The sequence below is a fragment of the Phyllobates terribilis genome, unplaced genomic scaffold (genome assembly GCF_046119375.1).
Source record: "Phyllobates terribilis strain yellow unplaced genomic scaffold, ASM4611937v1 Scaffold_2__4_contigs__length_985480577, whole genome shotgun sequence".
Taxonomy (NCBI): domain Eukaryota; kingdom Metazoa; phylum Chordata; class Amphibia; order Anura; family Dendrobatidae; genus Phyllobates; species Phyllobates terribilis.
The window spans coordinates 330482833-330508050 of NW_027362762.1; the positions used below are offsets into that span (position 1 = coordinate 330482833).

The 25218-nt window shown below is 42.4% G+C and overlaps 1 long non-coding RNA gene across 8 annotated transcripts in view; it reads right to left on the bottom strand.

Moving 5' to 3' along the window:
* The window catches only part of LOC141207934 (uncharacterized), a 39217-nt gene that overhangs the window by 13167 nt on the left and 832 nt on the right, over nt 1-25218 (bottom strand). For 5 of the 8 annotated variants that reach the window (XR_012278213.1, XR_012278216.1, XR_012278231.1 and 2 more), the window contains exons 2-4: nt 5824-5941; nt 855-919; nt 150-250 (exon numbers count right to left, since the gene is read on the bottom strand). This is a non-coding gene — a long non-coding RNA (uncharacterized lncRNA). Of the gene's footprint in view, nt 1-149; nt 251-854; nt 1811-5823; nt 5942-24949; nt 25206-25218 lie in introns of all 8 variants that reach the window. The other 3 variants (XR_012278219.1, XR_012278225.1, XR_012278237.1) reach the window with 3 other exon arrangements.

The window sequence follows — 25218 nt, forward strand, 5'->3', positions numbered from 1 at the left end:
CAAAGATGCAGAAACGCTGCAGAAATTTCTGCTTCAAATCCTGAACGTGCGCACATAGCCTTACACATGAAATAGATTAATATAGAAATAAATGTCATATAATCTAATACTTTATGTCTGGAAACCTTGGAAGGTGCAATGAGTCTTACCAAGGAGTGTGAACAAAGCTGCCTGCTCTTCTGGCTGCAGGATGTCATCTTCCATCTCTTTCTTTCTCCTTTTGGCCTCTTCCTGGGTGGCAGACAGTGAACTGTGATAGAAGAGGGATATTATAGTATTAGGCCTCGTACACACGGCTGCACTATGGCTTCACATGCGTTCTGGGCTGTGAGGAGCCGTAGTAGAAATCTATGGACCCATCCTGTACTTCTGCCTCTATATCTGTGAGTGAGTGGGAATTTCTCACAGATTCCTATGTATTTTGGGCTCATTCACAATTGTGCTTTATTGCAGGGGGTCTTTTGATACTGATGCACATTGATAAGTTTGTGTTGACTGATTATCATGATAATTTACAAACGTAGCATCTGCCAACACGCCCCCTGCTGTGCGATTTGTGCAGAACAACGAATTTTCAAATTATATGGGAACGGCCGCTCTGCACAGATCACGGCTACTACTTCTCCAACTCCATAGTGAGCTGTTCTGTCCAAAATAGCCAAAGTGAGTGTGAGCGTTTCTGTACCAGCAGTCCAGCACTTATATCCTGATGGGGGATTCCTCATGGGGGTCTGATATTAGTTCTGTGCTGTAAATGGTATAAATATGCGTAGTGGTGACGTATAATGGTCACTATGGATTGCTGGTGTAAGTGTATGGAGGGTGATGACTGCAGTGATGTAACCTCTACTTACCACTCCTCTTCATACTGGGCGATCAGTTCTTTCTTCCGCTTCCTCGTGGTCATTCTTCCTGGAAACTAACAAAGAAAAGGTTATAACCTGATAATGCAATATATGACAATTTCTAAAGACCCTCTATTAGAGTAGTACTACCAACCTAATGTGTAACCCAAAACGTAACTAGCACAGCCTGCATTACATGTGTTGCACTATTGCAGCTTTATTGAATTGATTGGTACTTGTAGTTGTAATACCCAACATGATCCATTGACAAAAGTGGTGCTGTATCTAGGAAACAGAACAAACTATTTTCTACTTAAAAAAAAAAAAAAAATGTGACCGGTCATATATGTCTACACAAATTGAGTTTATGTCCTATGATAAGAAAAAAACACATATCTATGTTATACTGACTGTCCATATAAACATTTGTATATATCCGGTTCCTCCCTGTATAGTAGCTGCTGATCCATTACAATATACTTCATATCTCTCTCCGCTATATGTATAATATTACTATTATATACAGGCTAATAATGACCACGCACTTGTATATATTGTATCTGTGAATTTCCAGGAAAAATATGTGGCTCAGTATTTTCTCATATTTACACATTATCCACATTTTTTATATTTATTCAAAGTCATCAAATTTTACCATATTTATCTATAATCATCCAGTTATCTATATTTGGGTTACTATGGTGAATCATTTCCTTTTTTTTTTATATCCAATTGCTTTCAGTTTCCTAACAACTGTCAATATCCGGGATGACAAATCAGCAGTCTTATTCATCCCACAATGATACTCCCCTCTGTAGAGCAGCAGGTAGAGGCAGTCTCCCAATCCAGAGGGGAACGAGAAACCACAGACTGCCACCAACTGACGTTTTTTTCTTGCTTTAATTCAAATCCTGTGATGCTATTGGTTGTTGGTAGCAGCACATACCATGACGATGCATGCGGCGCTAAATTTAAAGGGAAAGCGCATTTTAATAACATAAGGAGGTACAAGGTATTACTTTTATGACCATCTCTGTAGTTTTCCTCTTTATTCTAATTAGTGTTATTTGAGGATGCTGCCATGTTGTTCCCTCAGCTTGCCTTATTCTGCAATGCCTTCAGATTAACTGAAGTTTGGAAAACCGCAGCAGTGAAAGTCGCATGTAATAATGGTAACACAACACATCTGCATCTTTTGCTGCTGTGGCACCCATGCTCCCCTGACCTCAACTCCATTGAGAACCTCTGGAGCATCATCAAAAGGAGTGTCTATGATGGCAGGAGGCAGTTCACATCTAAGCAACAGCTCTGGGAGGGTATTCGGTCCTCATGCAAAACAATTGAAGCAGAAACCATCCAAAACCTGACAAATTCAATGGACGAGAGAGTTCAGAAGCTCCTTTCGAACAAGCGGTCCTGTGTGCAAATGTAACATCACCTAGAATAAAGTTTTGAGTTGAAAACTGTTTGATTTCAGTTTGTAATAACCTGCTAATGCTTATAATTTCAAAAATGACAATTTTTTTGTTCTTTATTAAAATGAAAAAGGTTGAAAACTCTGCTGTGCATAATAATTTGGAACATGCATTTTGAGTTTTTTATTTTTTTAAAAATAAACTGTTATAGGCAGTTTGTACAAAAACCTTTCAATTGTACTCTAAGGCTGAGTTCACACGATGCGTATTTAATGCATTTCCGCGGCGTTTTTGCAGTTGCGTAAACGCCGCAGAAACGCATTAAAAACGCATGGTAGAAGGGCAGCAATGTTCCCCAATTGAAATCCGCATGTGCTGTGCCCATGATGCGGATTTTTCCGCAGCGTAAAAGCTGCGCTCAAAAATCCCCAGCATGTAAATTAATTTTGCGGAAACGCGGCGTTTTCGCCGCCATTGACTTGCATTAGAACGCGCCAATTCCGCAAGACTGCATCTGTACTTGCGTTATTGGCGCGTTCTAATGTGCGGATGGTACCCGGGTGTGGAGGAGAGGAGAGTCTCATCCACACCCATGTACCATTAAAAAAAGCTGTAAAAAAAGAATAAAATAAAAAATAAATGTATTCTTACCTTCTGTCGGCCCGCGCACCGCTCCTTCTTGGTTCCCGGCACTTGCAGTGAGTTGTAGGACCTGCGCTGACGTCAGAGTCATGTGACGGGTCACGTGACGCTGACGTCGGCAGGTCTTTCAATTCAAAGTTGCCGGCGAGGGAGAATGGATTGAGCAGGACAGCGCGGGCCATCGGAGGTAAGTATATACACTCTCTCGGGTCACACTATATAAATCCATGTCGGCTGCATGGATTTATATAGTGTGACCTAGTTGTCAAGCACTTTCCAGGTGATGCTAAAATCGCTTGTAATGCGCTTGTCAATCCACATGCGGAAACGCATGTGAATCCGCATGTATTCCACAGGAAAAACACATGCACAATCTGCATGCGTTTTTTCTGCCAGGGAGATGCAGAAATTTTCTGCTTCATTTCTGCATCGTGTGCACATACCCTAATAGTTATTTGACTGGAAAATTACAATGACTGCAATTCATATAGGTCATTTGGGAAAATCTGAGAAAATATTATTTGCATAATAATTTGGAACACAGTGTATAAGGGTGTGTGTGACATCCAGCATGGGGCATTATAAGGGAGGGGGGGTGACATCCTGCATGGGGCATTATATGTGTGTGCGTGTGTGGGGGGGGGGGGGGCAGCCTGCGTAGGGCATTATGTGGAGGGAACAGCCTGCATGAGGCATTATGTGGGGGCACAGCCTGCATGGAGCATTATATGGGGGCCAGTATTTTGTATGGAGCATTATATGGGGGCCAGTATCCTGCATGGCGCGTTATATGGGGGGCCAGTATACAAAAACCTGGAGCCGGCCCTGCTTGGGGCCTAAGGTTTGTCATTTTCATATTTGCATTTTTTATTTTAAAAATATAGAGGGAGATATTAATTAATTATGACCACAAAGTCCAACAAAATATTTAAACTGTGTTTTACTATTTGCTGTTTCCTATGTGTACTCACTTATAAGTGACTTCTACTTCGCCCCTCCCTGGCCAGGGACTATGGTATGTGCTGACCATGAACTGGAGCAGCTCTGCATGGTCACTCACAGCCATTACACAGTACACAGGCAGGGGCACATTTATAAGATTTTCTCTTAGCACAAGAACATTTCTTTAATACATCCATCTAATTGTGGAAATTATTATACCAATATCTATTAAGAAAAATGTAGTTTGTTTGTAGGACAACCCCTATAAGGGTGCTTTCTAGTGTTGATCAAGCACTGAAATGCTCGAATGCTTGGTACTTGAATCAGGGACGTCGGATGCTCGGACCTGCTCGACTCAAGTAGCGAGCATAATGGAAGTGAATGGCAAACTCGAGCATTGTCCAGTCTCTCTCTCTCCTCAAATACAAATGAGCTTCTTGCGGGGACCTCAGTACTCGAACACCACACGATACTCCGCACTGCTCGATACTCGAAAGAGCACCCTGATGCTCAATCGAGTATCGAGCAGTGCAGAGCACACTCGCCCATCACTAGTGCTTTCACATTGCATTTTGCCACTCCTTCTTTGGTCGCGTCAGGACTTGCGTCCGAACTCCTCCTCTTCTCCCGCAAAACTGGATTAGTGCATATGCGCCATCGGGGCCCTAATAGTGCTGATGGGGCTATAATAGTGCTGACGGGGATCTGCTCTGAACTGACATCAACAAATGGACCCAGCTAAACCCATTTAGGCTGTGTGCACACGATGCGTTTTTAATGCGTTTCTGCAGCGTTTTTGCAGCTGCGGAAACGCATTAAAAACGCATGGTAGAAGGGCAGCAATGTTCCCCAATGATAATCCGTGCGGTGCCCATGCTGCGGATTTTTCCGCAGCGTTTATGCTGCACTCAAAAATCCGCAGCATGTCCATTAATTTTGCGGAAACGCTGCGTTTTCGCCGCCATTGACTTGCATTAGAACGCGCCAATACCGCAAGACTGCATCTGTACTTGTGTTATTGGCGCGTTCTAATGTGTGGATGGTACCCGGGTGTGGAGAAGATGAGACTCTCCTCCACACCCATGTACCATTAAAAAGCTGTAAAAACAAGAATAAAATAAAAAATAAGATATATTCACCTTCCGACGGCCCCCGGTCACCTTCCCTCTGCTTGCGTGCAAGACTGAAGGACCTTCGGTGACGTCAGAGTCATGTGACCGCAGGCCCTTCAGCGCAGTGTCTCGCAATATCCCGGCAGCCAGGAACAAGCCAGGAACGAACGCGGCAGCACACGCCGGGCCATCAGAGGGTAAGTATAGCTTTATTTTTTGATTTTTAAACATTCTTACGGTCACACTATATAAATCCATGCTGTTTATATAGTGTGACCTAGTTGTCAAGCACTTTCCAGGTGATGCTAAAATCGCCTGGAAAGCGCTTGTCAATCCGCATGCGGAAAAGCATGTGAATCCGCATGTACAAGCCGCATGTGTTTTTTTCTGCCAGGGAGATGCAGAAATTTTCTGCTTCATTTCTGCATCGTGGGCACATAGCCTTATTGTTAAGTGTAAACAGAAGTGTGAACAGAAGTGGTCCTCATGGAAGAATTGTCGACAAAAAGCTGTACTTTTGACATGGAAACAAGGACAAGTGATTAGACTATGCATGAAAACATAGGAATTAGGCTGCAAAAAAATGGCAGCAGGTGCTCTGGACTAATGGGTAAAAATTTGAACTATATGGCTGCAATAGAAGGCAGTTTGTTCGCTAAACTGCTGAAGAGCAAAATAATGAGTGTCTCCAGGCAACAATGAAGTATTGTTTTAAGTTAAATGGAAATTAGGGGCGGCATTTCAGCTAATCAAGTTAGGTATTTGGTCAGGATTAACCCAGAAAAGATAATTAACTAATGTCTTGGAAGTAATTATATGGACCCAAAGAGCCCTTATCTCAACATTATTTAACCTGTTTGGGATTACCTGAAGAGCCAGAAGGATTTTCACAAGTCTACATCGACCGAATCTCTGTGGTTAGTTCTCCAAGATGTTTGGAATAACTTCCCTGCTGGGTTCCTTAAAAAAATGTGTGCAAATATACCTAGAAGAATGAAAAGGTGCAACATTACATACACATTTCTTCTCGGCTTTTCTGGAAGTATGGTCCTCTCTGGCAGTCTACCTCATAATCTCTTGCATGGCAGGCAGCATATATTTGAAAAGAAAGATTGTAATCAAAATCTCACTCAACACAAGAATAATTTAAAAATTTTGATAAGAGCTTGTTCATATGACTGTATTTTCAGTCTGAGTGCTGTCCATGAAAAAAACCAACGGTACTCTGACCAATGTTATTCAATAGAGCTGTGCAGATGAGCAGTTTATTCACAGACTGAATCTGCAGTTGAAAAAAAAATGATTATCAACAACACTCCTTATATATATCCATTAATTAAAGTAATGCGGATGCACATAATCTAGTGAGAAACCAGATACAGGCTGCCTGGGAAAATCCCAGAGAGCAATTAAAAATGTAATACAACTCCAATAATAAAAGTCTAAATTTTATTCAAAATTAGTTGCTCAACACACATGGGTCTGCACCATTGTTATGTAAGGTTGGTTACTATTTCTGAATTCTCTCTTCAACTCCTGTGTCCTATCTTTACTATATTACTCTAAGAATATTTTTGCCTTTAGGATTCACAGGATTCATGACAGACACTTTATTTTTTGATATGCTGTGATGTGTGTGATACCTTCGGCGTCATTATTATAGTTATATGGCAAGTGCAACTACATATACATACATATATATTGAACCTTGTGTTTTGATTAATCTATACTAGTCCTAGGTAGCACACTGTATTTTAAAAAGCATGTCATATACTGGTCTGTTTTATTCAGATACATCTATACCAACCTATATAATATATGGGACTTTAATCTGTATGCATGCCCTTATGATAATATTTTGGCCTGGCAGCATTGCGTTTTGACATTTTTATGAGGCAACTATGCTTTTTAACTGTTTGTGATTATACTGTATAATATTTTAACTAATTTTGAATAAAAATTTGGATTTTTTTATTGGCGTTGTTACGGTAAATATTATACTTTACTTTGATTATTATTTAGACAATTCATACATCTTTAATAATTTAATATTTTTAAATTAGCTTTATAAGTGTTATTCAACAAAGCAATAACAGGGCATTGTCTCGGACATAGGGTGTTACGTTTTCTTTGTTACAGAAGGCATAGGAAAACTGGATATAGCCAGTTTCAAAAACGAAAAACTGGCAAACGTGTGAAACCTTTTGAGTTCCTCCTAAAGCTTTCCATACAGGTTTCCACATTAGTATATGGTGCCGAAACGCAGAATTGTCAGAACTGGACCTCCTTTGGACCTGACTGCAAAGATATCTCTCTCTGAAAACAGTGAATAAGTCACAGTGAGTAGCCTATTGCGTTACTAAAAATTCAGTGCTACCTAGAGGGCTCCAGGACGGGTAATTGGTGGTCCGAACAATACAATCACTGTTGAACCTTTGCCGGTGTTTGAATTCTGTATGTATGATTTGTGGCTTATATGTTTCAATGTGTCTTTAGATGTATAACTGACAACTGTTGAATGAAATTAGCTGAAGTGACAAGTATAATATTTCAGGAGTCGAAGGATTGTTATATGTTGTCCTTGTTGTCTATATGATTGTTATGTCTGGAATGAAATTGTTGTAAACTATGAGGTCCCTTGGATGTTGGACTGAATGAGTTTAAGGCCCCGTCACACTTAGCGACGCTGCAGCGATCCCGACAACGATACGACCTGTCCGGGATCGTTGCTGAGTCGCTATGTGGTCGCTGGTGAGCTGTCAAACAGGCAGGCTCACCAACGATCAGGGGAGCAGCGACATCGTGGAAAGAATCTTTCCACGATGTCCTGCTCCTGGTTACCAGCCTGCTGAAGCAGGAGCAAGCTGGTAACCATGGTAAACATCGGGTTACTAGTGGCACACGCGCACCTAGTAACCCGTTGTTTATCATGGTTACCACTCTGCTACGGTGAGCGGGAGGTTACCGCTCACTTTAGCAGGCTCGTAACCATGATAAACAGCTGGTTACTAGGTGCGCGTGTGCCCCTAGTAACCCGATGTTTATCATGGTTACCAGCCTGATCGCTGCTCCCGCTGGTCACACACAGCGATGTGTGCTGACCAGCGGGAGGGCAACAACCAAAAAAAGGTCCAGGACATTCTGCAGCGATCAGCGACCTCACAGCAGGGGCCTGATCGCTGCAAAGTGTCACACATAGCGACATCGCTGATGAGGTCGCTGTTGCGTCACCAAAACCGTGACTCAGCAGCGATCTCGCTATGTGAGACGGGGGGCTTTAGAGTGACCATTAAGGGCCTTGTGCCAGCGACTTTGCAGTGTGGATTGAGTGAGTGACGTAGTGTTAACTACTTCTGATAAATCATCGCCCTTGGTGTCTGTGCTTTGTGAACTCAAGAGAGGAAATGTCATGATAGGAGTAGTAGTTTTTAGTCAGATTGTGTATCTAGACCAAGAAACAATAGCCAGAGAGGGGAGATGTAACACAGATTTCATTGTCAAGCTGTGCCCCCTGCAGGATGTTGAAGGGAACTCCTTGTTTAAGTAGTTAAAACTTTATATTATGCTTTGATCTAGGTAACCCCTCTTTTGTGCTAGATGTAATCTGTTTGAATCAGAGGTGGTCGATAAAGGTTTTGTAGAATAGGAACTTATTCTCCCATGACATTTTATTTTGACTAGTGGAAGTAATTGCAAAAACTATTGGTAGTATAGTTTTTGGATTGTTATTTGTTTGGTTGTGTATCAAAGTTGCACAGATACATAGGGCTGGTTCCTGATGTTGGTATTTCCTACAAATTCATCTCTTGCGAGAACAGTGGTTGAGAGTTGAAATCCTTCTCTTGCGAGCAAATTGTAGCTGGCAGAAGAGTAGAGTCTTCTACGGTTAAGACTCAATGGGCCCATTTCAGTTCTTCGGATAACTGCGGGCTTTAAAGTTGCAGTCATGAGGACTGGCAATTGCAAGGAAGTAAGCAATCTCAGAGGTACCACCCTTCTCAACACATGTGATAGTCTTTTCACTCTAAGTAGGAATGGGAGAAGTGTATTTGTGAATGGGAAGGATGACTGGAAGATAACTAAGAACAGACTTGATATGGTTAGAAGTAGTGAAAATCTATCAATGAGTGAAAATTAATCAGAAGAAATGGACAAAGAACTGTGTATGTAATCTATGATAGCATAAAAATGCAAAGACCCCTGTAGTCTCTGTGCTTGATGTAGAACTTGAATCCATTTTGACACCCCTGCTTTATGCAGGAACTGCAGATATTGTGGCCAACAGAAACTCTGTGGGGTTAATTACTGTGTCCTGTGGGTCCCCACGCCATGGATGACGCCCAAGGAGACTCTGTCCCTATGAGGACCACGAGCCATTTACACTTTCTACCTCCTACAATAGAAAATAAATTGCTGGTACATGATCCACCACAGGTATAGCCAATAGCATAACAATGGCCCTGGTCCCACCTCGCTACCAAGCTCCCATACCCCTAACATTTAGAATGCGTCTCAAGGGTGTCTAGGAGACATATTGGGCCACATGGGATGACCTAGTCTCAATCATTTTACAGTGACCCCTTACTATTGCTGCAATGTTTCATGTACAGCCTTAGACTTATAGTCTAGACCAGGGGTCTCCAACTCGGCTGGGTATATGGGCCGCACATGGAAAAAAATTAGAATTTGGGGGGCCGCATTCTTTGTTCAATGTGACATTTTTAGTGATACCATTTTTTTTTGTGCACACCTTTTGAACATTTTTTCCGTGTTTATTTTTTTATAGCTTGGGTCGTTATGGATGTGGCGATAATAAACGTGCACTTTTTTGTGTTTACTTTAGTTTACATATAAAACAGCATTTTTAGTGCCCAATATTTTTTCATGCTTTATTTTTATTTTTTTGATTTTTACAATTTTGTTTCCCCCAATTGGCCACATACAGTAATATTGTCTTACAATTAGCATCATATAGTAATAATGGCAAACATCTTGTACTAATGTTCCCCATCCAAGTCCCCATCTTGTGGCTCTGGTCCCCATCCAGGTCCCCATCTTGTGGCTCTGGTCCCCATCCAGGTCCCCATCTTGTGGCTCTGTGCCCCATCCAGGTCCCCATCCTGTGGCTCTGGTCCCCATCTTGAAGCTATGTGCCCCATCCAGGTCCCCATCCTGTGGCTATGTGCCCCATCCAGGTCCCCATCCTGTGGCTATGTGCCCCATCCAGGTCCCCATCCTGTGGCTATGTGCCCCATCCTGGTCCCCATGTTGTGGCTATGTGTCCCCTGTGTTGTTCTTCACACACATAAAATAGAAAAAAAAAGATGATTCTCACCTGTCCTCCGTTCCCTCGGCGTCCTTCCTGCAGATGTGGCCCGCAGGCACCACAGAGTCAGACCCCTTGACGATCCCGACCTGGTCCAGGAGGAGCTGTCGACAGCAGCGCTGCATTGCCGCACAGAGACTGTCTCCCAGCACAGCATTTCCAATGCCAGCCGCCGACCAATCAGAGGCCAGCAGCTGATATCTGCGTGTCGGCGCAGCGAGTATGACGTCATTGCCATACGCAGATATCAGCTGCTGGCCTCTGATTGGTCGGCGGCTGGCATTGGAAATGCTGTGCTGGGAGACAGTCTCTGTGCGGCAATGCAGCGCTGCTGTCGGCGGCTCCTCCTGGACCTGGTCGGGATCATCAAGGGGTCTGTGCCTGCGGGCCGCATAAAGCAGCCTCAGGGGCCGCATGCGGCCCGCGTCTTTGAGACCCCTGGTCTAGACGGTAGGACGCACTAGTCGCCTGGAGTGGCGCTATATGCAATGGACTGATCTGAAGTAGATAAAGTAGAAAACATGTCAAATAAAGAGTTAATTAGGACTTGTGCAGCCCAGGAAGGTAAGAGGGAGGGAGAGAGGGGGAAGCAACCAAGGAGGAATTAAGAGACTGCAGCAAAGTAAATGTTGGTTTTGGGGTTAAAAAAAGAACATTTTTTGGCCAAAGTTCCTTCAAAATCAACAGCTACTATCTTGAACCACCCATAGGAAACTGGCATTCCAAATGTATCCCTGTGTCCCGTTGTCACCCCCCAGGGACCCACACTCACTGTCCACATTTCCCTGTGGAGGGATGAACTGTTACATTCATGATAGATACTGGAGCAGCCTGTACAGTATTAATGAAAACACAGATCAGAAGACATACTGTCCCTCGAATATGTAACTTGTGAAGGGGAAGAGGGATGATCTACTAAATTACAAATGACTCAGACTGATTTTGCATGATTCAATTTCAATTGTGACTCAGGTTTTAGTTTCCCCTGATGTATCTTGTAATTTATTAGAGACAGACATTTTGCAGAAAATTGGAGCCTGCATAAAATTCACTCTAAATTGCCCCAAGATGACCACCCCCATAGACGAAGTTACTCTGTGTAGTCCCTTATCCCTGACAATTTCTACAGCCCTGGACAGCACACACTCCGAACTTCAATCCCTACATACATGGTTCAAGAACATAACCAGCCAGCTGTGTGTGAGCATGTCACAAACTTTGAGAAAACTATCCATTGCCCCAGTGACATTAAAACTTAAACCAGGTGTCCAATCCCCGGTATAAAGCAGTACCCTTTAAATACTGTCCAGAATGCAGTAATACATGAAAAAGTCCAAGAGCTCCAGAGAGGGGGTCTTATTGTCCCTATAACCCCCCCATTTAATAGCCCCCCCATATAACTATTAAACACTGATGTTCTAAACCCAGCTACACTATTACCAGTGGATTTAGAAAAGGGAGGAGAATATCAGTGGGATAGAGGGAGGGACTGTGAGCCAATACCCACTCCTGTTTTTAAACTAGTAGAGGAGGGAGCTCAGTGTGACATTGACACAGGAACAAGACTGTCAGGCATTGATAGAGGCAGAAACAAAAGGCTTGGTAAATATCACTGATGTACCCCTCACTAACCCCTCTGCTGAGTACAGTCATGGCCAAAAGTATTGAGAATGAGACAAATAGTAATTTTTCCAAAGTTTACTGCTTCATTTTTTGTAATGGCAATTTGCATATACTCCTGAATGTCAAAGAGTGATCAGCTTAACAGCAATTACTATACTTGCAAAGTCAATATTTGCCCAGAAAATGAACTTTAACCCCCAAAACACATTTCAACATCATTGCAGTCCTGCCTTAAAAGGAGCAGCTAACATCGTTTTAGTGATTGATCCATTAACACAGGTGTGGGTGTTGATGAGGACAGGGCTGGCGATCAATCAGTCATGATTAAGTAAGAATGACATCACTGGACACTTTAAAAGGAGGCTGGTTCTTGGTATCATTGTTTCTCTTCAGTTAACCATGGTTATCTCTAAAGAAACACGTGCAGCCATCATTGCACTGCACAAAAATGGCCTAACAGGGAAGAGTATTGCAGCTACAAAGATTGCACCTCAGTCAATCTATCGCCTCATCAAGAACTTCAAGGAGAGAGCTTCTTTTGTTGTCAAAAAGGCTCCAGGGCGCCCAAGAAAGACCAGCAAGCGCCAGGACCGTATCTTAAAACGGTTTCAGCTGCAGGATCGGACTACCAGCAGTGCCGAGCTTGTTCAGGAATGGCAGCAGGCTGGTGTGAGTGCTTCTGCACGCACTGTGAGGTGGAGACTCTTTGAGCAAGGGCAGGTTTCAAGGAGGGCAGCAAAGAAGCCACTTCTCTCCAGAAAAAACATCAGGGACCGACTGATATTATGCAAAAGGTACAGGGAGTGGACTGCTGAGGACTGGGGCAAAGTCATTTTCTCTGATGAATCCCCTTTTCGATTGTTTGGGACATCTGGAAAACAGCTTATTCGGAGAAGAAGAGGTGAGCGCTACCACCAGTCTTGTCTCATGCCAACTGTAAAGCATCCTGAAACCATTCATGTGTGGGGTTGCTTCTCAGCCAAGGGAATCGGCTCACTCACAGTCTTGCCTAAAAACACAGCCATGAATAAAGAATGGTACCAGAATGTCCTCCAAGAGCAACTTCTCCCAACCGTCCAAGAGCAGTTTGGAGTCCAACAATGCCTTTTCCAGCATGATGGAGCACCTTGCCATAAAGCAAAGGTGATAACTAAATGGCTCATGGAACAAAACAGAGATTTTGGGTCCATGGCCTGGAAATTCCCCAGATCTTAATCCCATTGAGAACTTGTGGTCAATCATCAAGAGACGGGTGGACAAACAAAAACCAACAAATTCTGGCAAAATGCAAGCATTGATTATGCAAGAATGGACTGCTATCAGTCAGGATTTGGTCCAAAAGTTGATTGAGAGCATGCCAGGGAGAATTACAGAGGTCTTGAAGAAGGGGCAACACTGCAAATATTGACTTGCTGCATTAACTCATTCTAACTGTCAATATAACCTATTGGTACTCATAATATGATTGCAATTATATTTCTGTATGTGATATAAACATCAGACAAACACTAATAAAAACCAGAGGCCAGCAGATCATGTGAAAATATAATTTTGGTGTTATTCTCAAAACTTTTGGCCATGACTGTATTTTGTAGATGGTTCCAGAGCTTAGTACAACGATCAAAGACAGTTCATCACCGGGTATGCAATAGTCCACCATGGTAAGGCAGTAGTACAAGAACCACTTTCCTCCAGCAACTCTGCGCCAGAGGCTGAGCTCAAGGCACTCGGTGCAGCGTGCAATCTGGGAAAAGGTAAAGAGAGTAATGTATTTTCGGATATGTTTTAAAGGGTCGCACATAACTTTGGTGCCATTTGGCGGAGTTGTAATTTTCTGGCCTTTGCTGGCAAACCTATGAGGTGGTAGAGCAGCTACTCACAGCATTCACCCTTCCCCAAAGGCAGCTATCGACACACATGGAACAAACTTCCCTTGCAGTAGGGAATGCCTTGGCCAACCAGGTGGCTAAGGAAGCAGCATGACTACCTCTGACTGGAATACTGGCTATAGCAGACACGGCCCCGCTAGGGGATTCAGTAACCGAAAGTGCGGGAAGTTACCTTTTGACAGAGGAAACTGTCACTGCACCAGCCCCAGCGGCCGTTGATTGTGAACTACTGCAAGTTTTTCAGACCCAGACTCCCCCATTCGAACAGAACACATGGGCCAAAGTGGGTGCTGTATGGTCAGAGTCAGGGGTATGACAGGTAAACATCAGGATTTGCCTCCCACGCTGCCAGTTCCCCATGATGGCTGCGTTAGCACATTTCCCCAGTGTGCAACTCAAGGGTTATGTGTACAGTGGTGCTACAAAACTGGTGTGCCCCAGCACTCCCGAATGCAGCCACAAAGTATGTCTCATTTGTGAAAAACATAACCCTGGTAGAAATATTTGAGTCCCACAAAAATGCCCACCAAAACCAGGATTACCCATTTCAGAGACTGCAGGAAGACTACATTCAGCTACCTAAAAGGTGGGTACTTATGAATACGTCCTGGTATGCATCGATCTCTTCACTTGGTTGCCTGAAGCTCGGGCAGTGTCCAAAGTTAAAAAAAATAAAAAATAATTGACCAGCCCACATACTTTAGATGGGATAGCTTTAACCCGAAGCATATTAAAATGTCCATTGTCTACAGCCAGGCTCTCAGATATAATCATATCTGTTCCAACCCAACAGACAGGGATGAACACTTACCCCATCTTAAAAAGACATTTTTAAACCAATGCTGCCACCCCACCTCAATAGATGATCAAATTGTTAAAGCCACAAGGGTCCCTAGAAGTAAAGTACTTCAATATGGAGAAAAAGAGGAAAATAATAGTGTACCTCTGGTGGTGGCTTACAGCCCAGTGCTGAGAAACTGCTAAAAATTGTCCTACATATCCGCCACAAAGAGTTAAAAATAACATTCAAAGACACTCCCTTGTTATGCTACAGAAAGCTTCCAAATGCCCTCTGATACACCAAGAGGAACTTATCCATGCAATGTGAAGAGCAGCAAAACCTTCACTCATGTAAGGACGACAGACTGGATACAGATCCACAATGCCCAACAGGACTATAAGATTCCTGGGACATTCTCAAGTTCCTCTTCCAATGTAGTGCACTATTTTGCAATTTTGTGACTATTTGTCCTACTGGGGGTATCTATGTTAGAGAAACAGGACAGAAACTGAGAACAAGGATGAGATCTTATCGCCACACGATTACAGACAAAAAAAACCCCCATAAACCTGTGACTAAACATTTCTGTGGTCCATGACACAATATAAAAATTGTGATATTAAAAGGCAACTTCAACTCACAAAAAGTCCAAAGGGTCTGTGAACAAAATTTTATGACAGGCTTTGATTCCCTTCACACAGGACTAAATTTGTCACAAGGATTTATGACTTACTACAAAATCTGAGGAATCTCTTTTGAGACAGAGGGCAGCAGGTCTCTGATGTGATGTTACATGGATATTGAGACAATAAAACTTTCACATTACTTATTTCTGCTAATTAAGGAATTACCCTCTGAGCTCAGTTTGTTTTTGTAAATGTCCATTTATTATGCCTGCCTCTGCTCTTTTTTGTATATGTATTTGTGTTTCTTCAGATACTTTGTTATACCATGCCTAAGGAAGAGACGTAAATAGTCTTGAAAGCGTGCTTCGTAACATCACTTATGATACCTTTTAATGGCTACAAAATAACTACAAGGTTATTATTTTTGTTTCCGCCACTGAGAGCAAATCAATTTTTTCCAACTGGCTAACATGGTACCAAAATCTTTTTTGATGGTCTCAGGAATGAGATTACCACAGAAAGTTATGCAAATCAATGGTTAAACAAAAGGACAAATGTTGTGTATATAGATATACACTATATGGACCAAAGTATTAGACGCCTATACATTCCACCTACAGGAGCTTTTATGATGTCTCATTCTAAATACATACACCTTAACATGGAGCTGGACCCCCTTCACAGCTATAGCAGTTTCTGGCTCACAATCTAGTTTATTCGAAAAGGTGTTGGACTGGGTTGAGGCCGGTCAAGCTCTTCTACCAACCATACCTTTAGGGATCTTATTTTGTGCACTGGGCAGATTCAGGAGGAACAGAAAATACATTATCGATCCTCCACCAAAAGTTACAGTTGGTATAATGCTATCAGGCGGGTAATGTTCTCCTGGCATTCGTCAAACCAGACTTGTACATCAGACTTCTGGATAGAAAATCATGATCCATTCCTTCATGGAACACTCCAGAGTCCAGTGGTGGCTGCTTTACACCTCTCCATCTGACGCTTGGCATTGTGCTTGGTGATGTACGGCTTCCATGCAGCCATAAAACTTCAGGCAGAGGCACAGGTTTTGTGCTCATATGTAAGAGAACCCGGCATGCTTCATGATGCAAAAAAGTCTGATTTATTGGAATCGCAATCAAGGTGGTCAAGTAACATTTCGGTCAAACAATAAGACTTCAGACTAAAATAAATATAGCAAACAAAGAAGAAAAAAGGAAAACTAAAAATTCAACTCCAAACATGTAACAAAATAGAAATAAATATACAAATGTACATATAATGGTGAATGTATCATATATAATGCCCTTGAATGCAAAAAAAAAAAAAAGTATAACCAACTGTTATAATATACAGTTGTTCTCAAAAGTTTACATACCCCGGCAGAATTTTTGCTTTCTTGCCCTGGTTTCAGAGAATATGAATGATAACAAACTTTTTCTCCACTCATGGTTATTGGTTGGGTGAAGCCATTTATTGTCAAAATACCGTGTTTTCTCCGTTTAAATCTTAATGACAACCAAAAACATCCAAATGACCCTGATCAAAAGTTCACATACCCTGGTGATTTTGGCCTGATAACATGCTCAGAATTTGACACAAATGGGTTTGAATGGCTACTAAAGGTAACATCCTCACCTGTGACCTGTTTGCTTGTAATCAGTGTGTGTGCATAAAAGCTGAGTGAGTTTCTGGGATCCAGACAGACTCTTGCATCTTTCATCCAGCCACTGACATTTCTGGATTGTGAGTCATGGGTAAAGCAAAAGAAATGTCAACGAATCTACGGAAAAAGGTAGCTGAACTGTATAACACCGGAAAGGGATACAAAAAAAAAAAATATCAAAGGAATTGATAATGCCAGTCAGCAGCATTCAAACTGTGATTAAAAAATGGAAAATCAGGGGCTCTGTAAAAACCAAACCACGGTCAGGTAGATTAATAAATATTTCGGCCACAACTGCCAGGAAAATTGTTTGGGATGCAATGAAAAACCCACAAATAATATCAGCTGAAATTCAGGACTCTCTGAATACTAGTGGTGTGGCTGTTTCCAAGATGCACAATAAGGAGGCACTTGAAGAAAAATGAGCTGCATGGTTGAGTGGCCAGAAGAAAGCCATTACTGCACAAATGCCACAAAGTATCTCGCCTACAATACGGCAAATGCACAGAGACAAGCCTCAAAACTTCTGGAACAAGATAATTTGGAGTGAGGAGACCAAAATTGAACTTTTTGGCCACAACCATAAACGTTACATTTGGAGAGAGGTCAACAAGGCCTATGATGAAAGGAACACCATTCCTACAGTAAAGCACGGAGGTGGATCGCTGATGTTTTGGGGATGTGTGAGCTACAAAGGCACAGGAAACTTGGGGAAAGTTGAAGGAAAGATGAATGTAGCACGTTATCAGCAAATACTGGAGGTAAATTTGCACTCATCAGCCCAGAATCTGCGCATGGGACGTACTTGGACATTCCAACATGACAATTATCCAAAACACAAGGCCAAGTCGACCTGTCATTGGCTACAGCAGAACAAATAGAAGGTTCTGGAGTGGCCATCTCAGTTTCCTGAGATCAGTATCATTGAGCCACTCTGGGGAGATCTCAAGCGTGCAGTTCATGCTAAACAGCCCAGGAATTTTCAGGAACTGGAGGCTTTTTGCCAAGAAGAATGGGCAGCTTTACCATCTGAGAAAATAAAGAACCTCATCCACAAAAGACTTCAAGCTGTCATTGATATTAGAGGGTGCAATACACGGTATTAAGAACTGGGGTAACAGCTAACAGCCTTCAAACGTTTCTTGTAGCCATCTATAATCTTCTTGCACTTCTCAGCTGTATTTTTCTCCCACTCTTCCTTTGCAGTTTGCTCAAGCTCTTGAATGTTTGCAGGGTTCTTTTTTTCAATGGCAGATTTCAGCTCATCCCAAATAATTTCAATGGGATTAAGGTCAGGCCTCATTGTTAGCCATTTTAAAACAGTCCATTTTTTCTTTTTCAAAGATTCCCGTGTGCTTTTGGTCATTGTCTTGCTGGAGGACCCATGATCTTCGACTCAAACCAAGTTTTCTTATGCTTTATAGGACAATACGCCGTAAAATCTCTTGATAATTCTCTGATTTCACAATTCCTGTTATACGGTCAAGTCATCCAGTACCAGACACAGCAAAGCAACCCCACAGAATTATGGATCCTCCACCATGCTTAACTGTTGGTAAGGTGTTCTTTTCCTTATAAGCTTGATTGTGCGGTTTGTAAACAAACTGTTGCTTTGCATTGCCAAAAAGCTCTATTTTTGTTTAATCTCTCCACAGAACATTTTCCCAGAAGGACTGTGGTTTGTCAATGTACTCTTTGTCAACGATCAGTCATTCCTTTTTATGTCTTTTCTTCAGAAATGATTTCTGCCTTGGCCTTCACCCATAAAGCTCTGCTTGGTTTAGTGTGCAGCATATGGTACTTGTTGAAACATGACCCCAGACTGTTCCAGGTTGGCCTTCAGGTCTTTAGATGTTTGACATGGTGTTTTTTTTCCACCATTCGCACCAACCTTCAAAGACATCTCTTGTGAATTTTCCTCTCCCCCCCCCCCCCCCCCCATGTCCAGGGAGGTTCCTGACGGTTCCATGCTGAGCAAACTTAACATTGCGCACTGTTGAAACTGGGATACCAAGTGTTTGGAGAAGGCCTTATACTCATTGGAAGTCTTGTGTTTGATAATAATCAGCAGGGTCGCTGATTTAGGATGACTTGGGCGGTGGTGACAGCGGGAGTGGGGCGATGCTGTGGGCCCCTTCCTCAGAAGAAGTCGGTGGTGAGTGTAGGTTCCCTCTCCTGTACATAGCACTGCAGTGGGTTTCAGGAAAATGGCCGCCGTAACATGCGCAGGAGAGGGAACCTCCACTCACCGCCAAATTCTTTTGAGAGGTCGGGGCCTGCAGCATCGCCCGACTCCTGCTGAAGCCGCCGCCAACCTCCTGTATCTGTGACTCTGGCTCCTGTGACCCCTGCTCATCTACTGCCAACCCCCTCTGGTAATTGGATTATAAGGCGCACCAATTTAATTTAAAAATTTTTTTTTATCCTATTTTGCACCCAAAAATTTGGGGTGCGTCTTTATACCCAGTGCGTCTTATAATCCGCAAAATACGGTACTTTCACAGTTGACACCCCAAGTTTTGACATCAATACACTGCTGGTAATTTTGCTGGGATTTCTTTGTGTCCACTCATGTGTAAAGGGGGTTGTTTCAAGACAAGTGTAGATGTTAACCCCTTTCCGACGATGTCAGTAATAGTACGCAGCTGTGCCCTGGGACTTATGGACTAGCTTCGTACTATTACGCATAATGCGATCGCGCCCACACACAAGTGGTGCGATCGCCGCCGGGTGTCAGCTGATTGTCACAGCTGACACCCAGTGCTATGTGCAGGGAGCGGTCCCGCACCTCTCCTAGAACATTAACCCCCGCAACGCTGCGATCAAAGTCGATCGCAGCATTGCTGGGGCAAAGGGGGAGGTAAGCGCTGGTACTCACCTCCTCTCTGGCGGCTTCCGGATTTTGTCATGACGACCCGATGTAGTCATGAAAACATCCAGGTCACGAGGAGGCAGGAAGTTACTTTGGTCATGCGCAGTGCATGACCAAAGTAATGTCTCCCCTGTGTGCAGCGCTGACAGGCTGCATGGCATAGGGAGCTGCTGCTCTCTATGCTATACAGCCGATCAGGCTGCAAAAAGTTAAAGTCCCATAGTGAGACAATGTGTAAAAGTTAAAAAAAAAAAAAAAAAAAAAAAAGGGTAGGAAAGTGAAAAAAAAAAGAAAAAAATAATCCCCCAAGAGTAAAAATATATTGTACTCATAATATTTCTGAAAAAAAAAAAAAGAAATAAACCAATAAAAGTACACATATTTGGTATCACCATGTCTGGAACGACCTGACCTATAAAACTGTCCCACTAGTTAACCCCTTTAGTGAACACTATAAAAAAAGCAATGCTTTATCATCATGCTGCCAAACAAAAAATGGAACATGAGATCAAAAAGACGAATGTAAATAAAAATGGTACCACTGAAATCATCATCTTGTCCCGCAAAAAGGCCGCCATACAGCTCCATCATCCGAAAAAAAAAAAAAAAAAAGTTATAGCTCTCAGTACAAAGCGATGCAAAAAATATATTTTTTCTAAAAAATAGTTTTTATTGTTTAAAAGCACAAAAACAAAAAACGATATAAATGCGGTACCACTGTAAATGTACTGACCCGAAGAATAAAGCTGCCTTATCAATTTTACCACACGTGGAATGACATAAAAAAAACAAAATAACAATTCTGGAATTGCTGGTTTTTGTGTATTCTGCCTCCCAAAAATCAGAATAGAAAGTGATCAAAAAAAAGTCACGTGCCTGAAAATGGTACCAATAAAAGTGTCAACTTGTCCCGCAAAAAACAAGCCATCACATGACTGTCGGACAAAATATGGAAAAATTATAGCTCACAAAATATGGCGATGCAAAAACTAGACTTCGCAAAAAAAAAAAAAAAAAAAAAAAAAAAAAAAGCTTTTAGTGTGTGACAGCTGTCAATCATAAAAACCCGATAAGAATCTGGTATCACTGTAATCGCACCGAACCGAAGAATAAAATTGGCTAATCACTTACACCACACGAGGAACGGCGTAAAGAAATAAACTCTAGGGTTAGGGTTGTGCTAGGGTTAGGGTTGTATTAGGGCTGGGATTTTTTCAAATTCAAAAGTAAAGAAAAAAAAAAAAAAAAAAAACGACCACGATATGGTGACTCGTGTTGAGCACAAGTGCTCGCTACTTGAGTTTGCATCGGGTGCTCGGGTATGCACTGAGCATCGCGGATGTTCAAGTGACATGCTCGAGTCTCTGCCCCATATACTTCGCAGCCAAAAATCGTTGCTGGGATCGCCTGCCATGCACGAGCGACCCCAACATGTTTTTTTTGGGTGTCTAACAACCGTGAAACATGCGGGCAGGGACTCGAGCATGTCACTCGAGCACCCGCGATACTTGGTGCATACCCGAGTACCCGGTGCAAACTCAAGTAGTGAGCACTTGCGCTCAAGACTAATGACAACTTATTCAATATGATGACCTAATGTTATCAAATTCTGTCGGTTGGGCTAGGGTTAGGGCTGGGGTTGGAATTTTTTTTTTTAGAAGTAAAGAAAAAAAAAATGACGATGATATGGTGACTAATGTTGAGTGCAAGTACTCGCTACTTGAGTTTGCATCGGGTATGCACAAAGTATAGCGGGTGCTCGAGTCTCTGCCCAAAATGTTTTGCAGTTGTTATACAGCCAAAAAAAAATTGCGGGGATTGCCTGCCATGCACGAGCGATCCTCGCATGTTTTTTTTTGGGGTGTCTAATAACCGTGAAACATGCGGGCGGGGACACGAGCATGTCACTCGAGCACCCGCGATACATGGTGCATACCTGAGTACCCGATGCAAACTCAAATAGCGAGCACTTGCACTCAAGACTAATAACATTAGGTTATCATATTGAATAAGTTATCAAATTCTGTGTCGTAACTCTGGGTTCAAAATGTACACTATACCCCTTGATAAAATCCTTGAGGGGTGTAGTTTCCAAAATGGAGTCACTGGGGGGAGGGGGTGTGGTTTCCACTATTTAGGCACATAGGGACTCCCCAAACGCAACATGGCATCCACTAATTATTCAAGCAAATTTTACATTCAAAAAGTCAAATGGCGCTCCTTCCCTTCCAAATCCTGCCGTGCGCCCAAACAGTGGTTTTCCCCCACATATGGGGTATCAGAGTGCTCAGGAGAAATTGCACAACAAATTTCATGGTGTAATTTCTCCTGTTACCCTTATGAAAATGCAAAATTGGAGGCTGAAAAACATTTTTTGTTGAAAAAAATGTGAACATTTTATTTTTATGGCTCAATGTTATAAACTTCTGTGAAGCACCTGGGGGTTCAAGCTGCTTACCACACACCTAGATAAGTTCCATAAGGGGTGTAGTTTCCAAGATGGGGTCACTTGTGGGGGCTTTCCACTGTTTAGGCACATCAGGGGCTCCCCAAACAACATGGCATCCGCTGATTATTCAAGCAAATTTTACATTCAAAAAGTCAAATGGCGCTACCTCCGTTCCGAGAGCCCAGTGTTTTTTCCTCACATATGGGGTATCTGCGTACTCAGTTCCTGTGAAGCACCTGAAGGGTTAATAAACTTCTTGAATGTGTTTGAGCACCTTGAGGGGTGCAGTTTTTAGAATGGTGTCACTTTTGGGTATTTTCTGTCATAAAGGCCCCTCAAAGTGACTTCAAATGTGATGTGGTCCCTAAAAAAATGGTTTTGTAAATTTTGTTGTAAAAATGAGACATCGCTGGTCAACTTTTAACCCTTATAGCTCCCTACTAAAAAAAGAATTTTGGTTCCAAAATTGTGCTGATGTAAAGTAGACATGTGGGAAATGTTATTTATTAACTATTTTGTGTGACATATCTCTCCGATTTAAGGGCATAAAAATTTTAATTTTGAAAATTGCGAAGTTTTCAAAATTTTCGCCAAATTTTCGATTTTTTCACAAATAAACGCAAGTGATATCGAAGAAATTTTACCACTATCATGAAGTACAATACGTCACGAAAAAACAATCTCAGAATCAGGGGGATCCGTTGAATCGTTCCAAGGTAATTACCTCAAAGTGACAGTGGTCAGAATTGTAAAAATTGGCCTGGTCATTAATGTGCAAACCAACCTCAGGGGTAAAGGGGTTAAAGCAGGGGAGCACATCCTTTTTTGAGCCAAGAGCCATATTATCCTACTGAATCAATCACAAGGGCTGCAATAAAAAGTGAAGAGGATATTTATTTTTGTTACATTTATGGTGTATCAAAATGCTGATAAGTGCAAATTCTCCTTCCAGGACTCTTTACCTTTACCAATCAGCACTTTACTGGTAAATTCACAGAGATGATATACAGGATTTAGGAAAAGATTCCCCTCCAAAATCCATATAGTATGCTTCAAATACTCTGAATTATACTACCGATTGACTGCAATGGGAAAAAGCTAGTATAGTGCAGTTGTTTTTTTCATGTAATTTTGATAATCTCAGTGAAATCATCAGGAAGCTTATTCATGGAACATTAGAAACTTTATATGGATTTTGTAGTAAAATCTGCTTCTATATCCTCCCAAGTTATTTTTTTTAATAGATATACCCTAATGAAGAGATCATGCATGCACAATAGGTTATGTACTTACTCCTAACGTTTCACAACTACCATGACCTACAGTGGAGTTGCAGGCATGAAAGACCACAGGACTAATTCACTTACTATTCTTCTTACATATGAGGTATCCAGATATGTCTATATTAGTACATGCCAGTCTCTGCTCCTCACCTGCCACTACTCTGTGGGGCTGCTCACATTTACTATACATTCAACATTAAAAGTGCAACACCAAGAAAGAACAGTCAAAACCTATCGATTAAGGCTGTGTGCCCACTTTGCGTTTTTTAAGTGTTTCCGCAGCGGCAATTCCGCCGCAGAAACGCTTAAAAAACGTTTGGTAAAAGGTCTGCCATGTTCCCCAATGATAATCCGCATGTGCTGTGCACATGCTGTGGAAATTTCGGCTGTGGATTATTATTGCGAAAAAATCCACAGCACTAACAATTATTTTGCGTAATCGTGGCGTTTTTACCGCCATTGACTTGCATTGAATCACTTAATATCCGCATAACTACATGTGCACATGCGGATATTAAGCGATTCAATGTGCAGATGGTACGTGGGTTTGGAGAAGAGGAGACTCATGGAAGGTGCTTTTAGACCACCGCGAGCTGCTGGCAAGCCAGGATGGATCGCTATGGAGACTGGGGGCCATCAGAAGGTAAGTATAATATTTATTTTTTATTTTATTCTTTTTTACAGGTACTATGGTACCCTGGTCTGGAGGAGTCTCCTCTTCTCCAGACCTGGGTACCATCCGCACATTGAACTGCATGATATCCGCATGTTCATATCTAGTGATGCGGATGTCATGCGGTCCAATGCAAGTCAATGTCGGAGAAAACGCCGCGATTCCGCAAAATCATTGGTAGTGCTGTGGATTTTTCCGCAATGATAATCTGCAGCGGAAATTTCCACAGCATGTGAACAGCACATGCGGATTATCATTGGGGAACACGGCAAACCTTCTACCAAGCGTTCAAGCGTTTCTGCAGTGGAATTGCTGCTGCGGAAATGCTTAAAAAACACATAGTGGGCACACAGCCTTAAAACGCTTGGGAAGCGCTTGACAACCCACATGCAAAATCGCATGTGCAAAACACATGACAAACGCATGTACTATCCGCATGCGTTTTTTTTCTGCCAGGGAGATGCAGAAACGCTCAGGAAAAAATCCGGAGCATTTCTGCATCGTGGGCACATAGCCTTATTCAGTATCGAGTGTGAGCCACGTGTAGAAATCCCCGCACTTAAGGCATCAGCTGCCAGGGCTGAGGAGTCAGTAAGCCAAACCTCTGACTCCTCAATTTCCATGACTCCGACTCCCTCATACATGGCTCATGTTTAAGTGATAAATTTACTGTAGCACAGATTAATCTCAGCTAAAAATCTAGACCCTTAGATCAGGAATAGGACAGACATTTATAGGACATTTCATAACTTTCCCAAATTCTTATGAAAAAATATTCCCCACAAACTGCATTGAATTACTTTACCCAATTTATTACTGTATACTCCACAGGCCTGGTAATTACACTGCTGTGCTCTGAACACAGCGGCGTTGGGGAGCGGTGATCAGCAGCCTGGCCCTGTACGTCTAAAGTCAGGCAGTGAATACTGCACATTTGCATCCTGACATCGATCACCCGTCGGCTCACCCTGAGCAGTGATGGAGGGGGGCTGGATTTGAGGTAAGTGTCGTACTCAGATGCTTACACACCAGCAAATGCAAATTGCAGCCCCCAATGGCCGCTGAAAAAAAAAA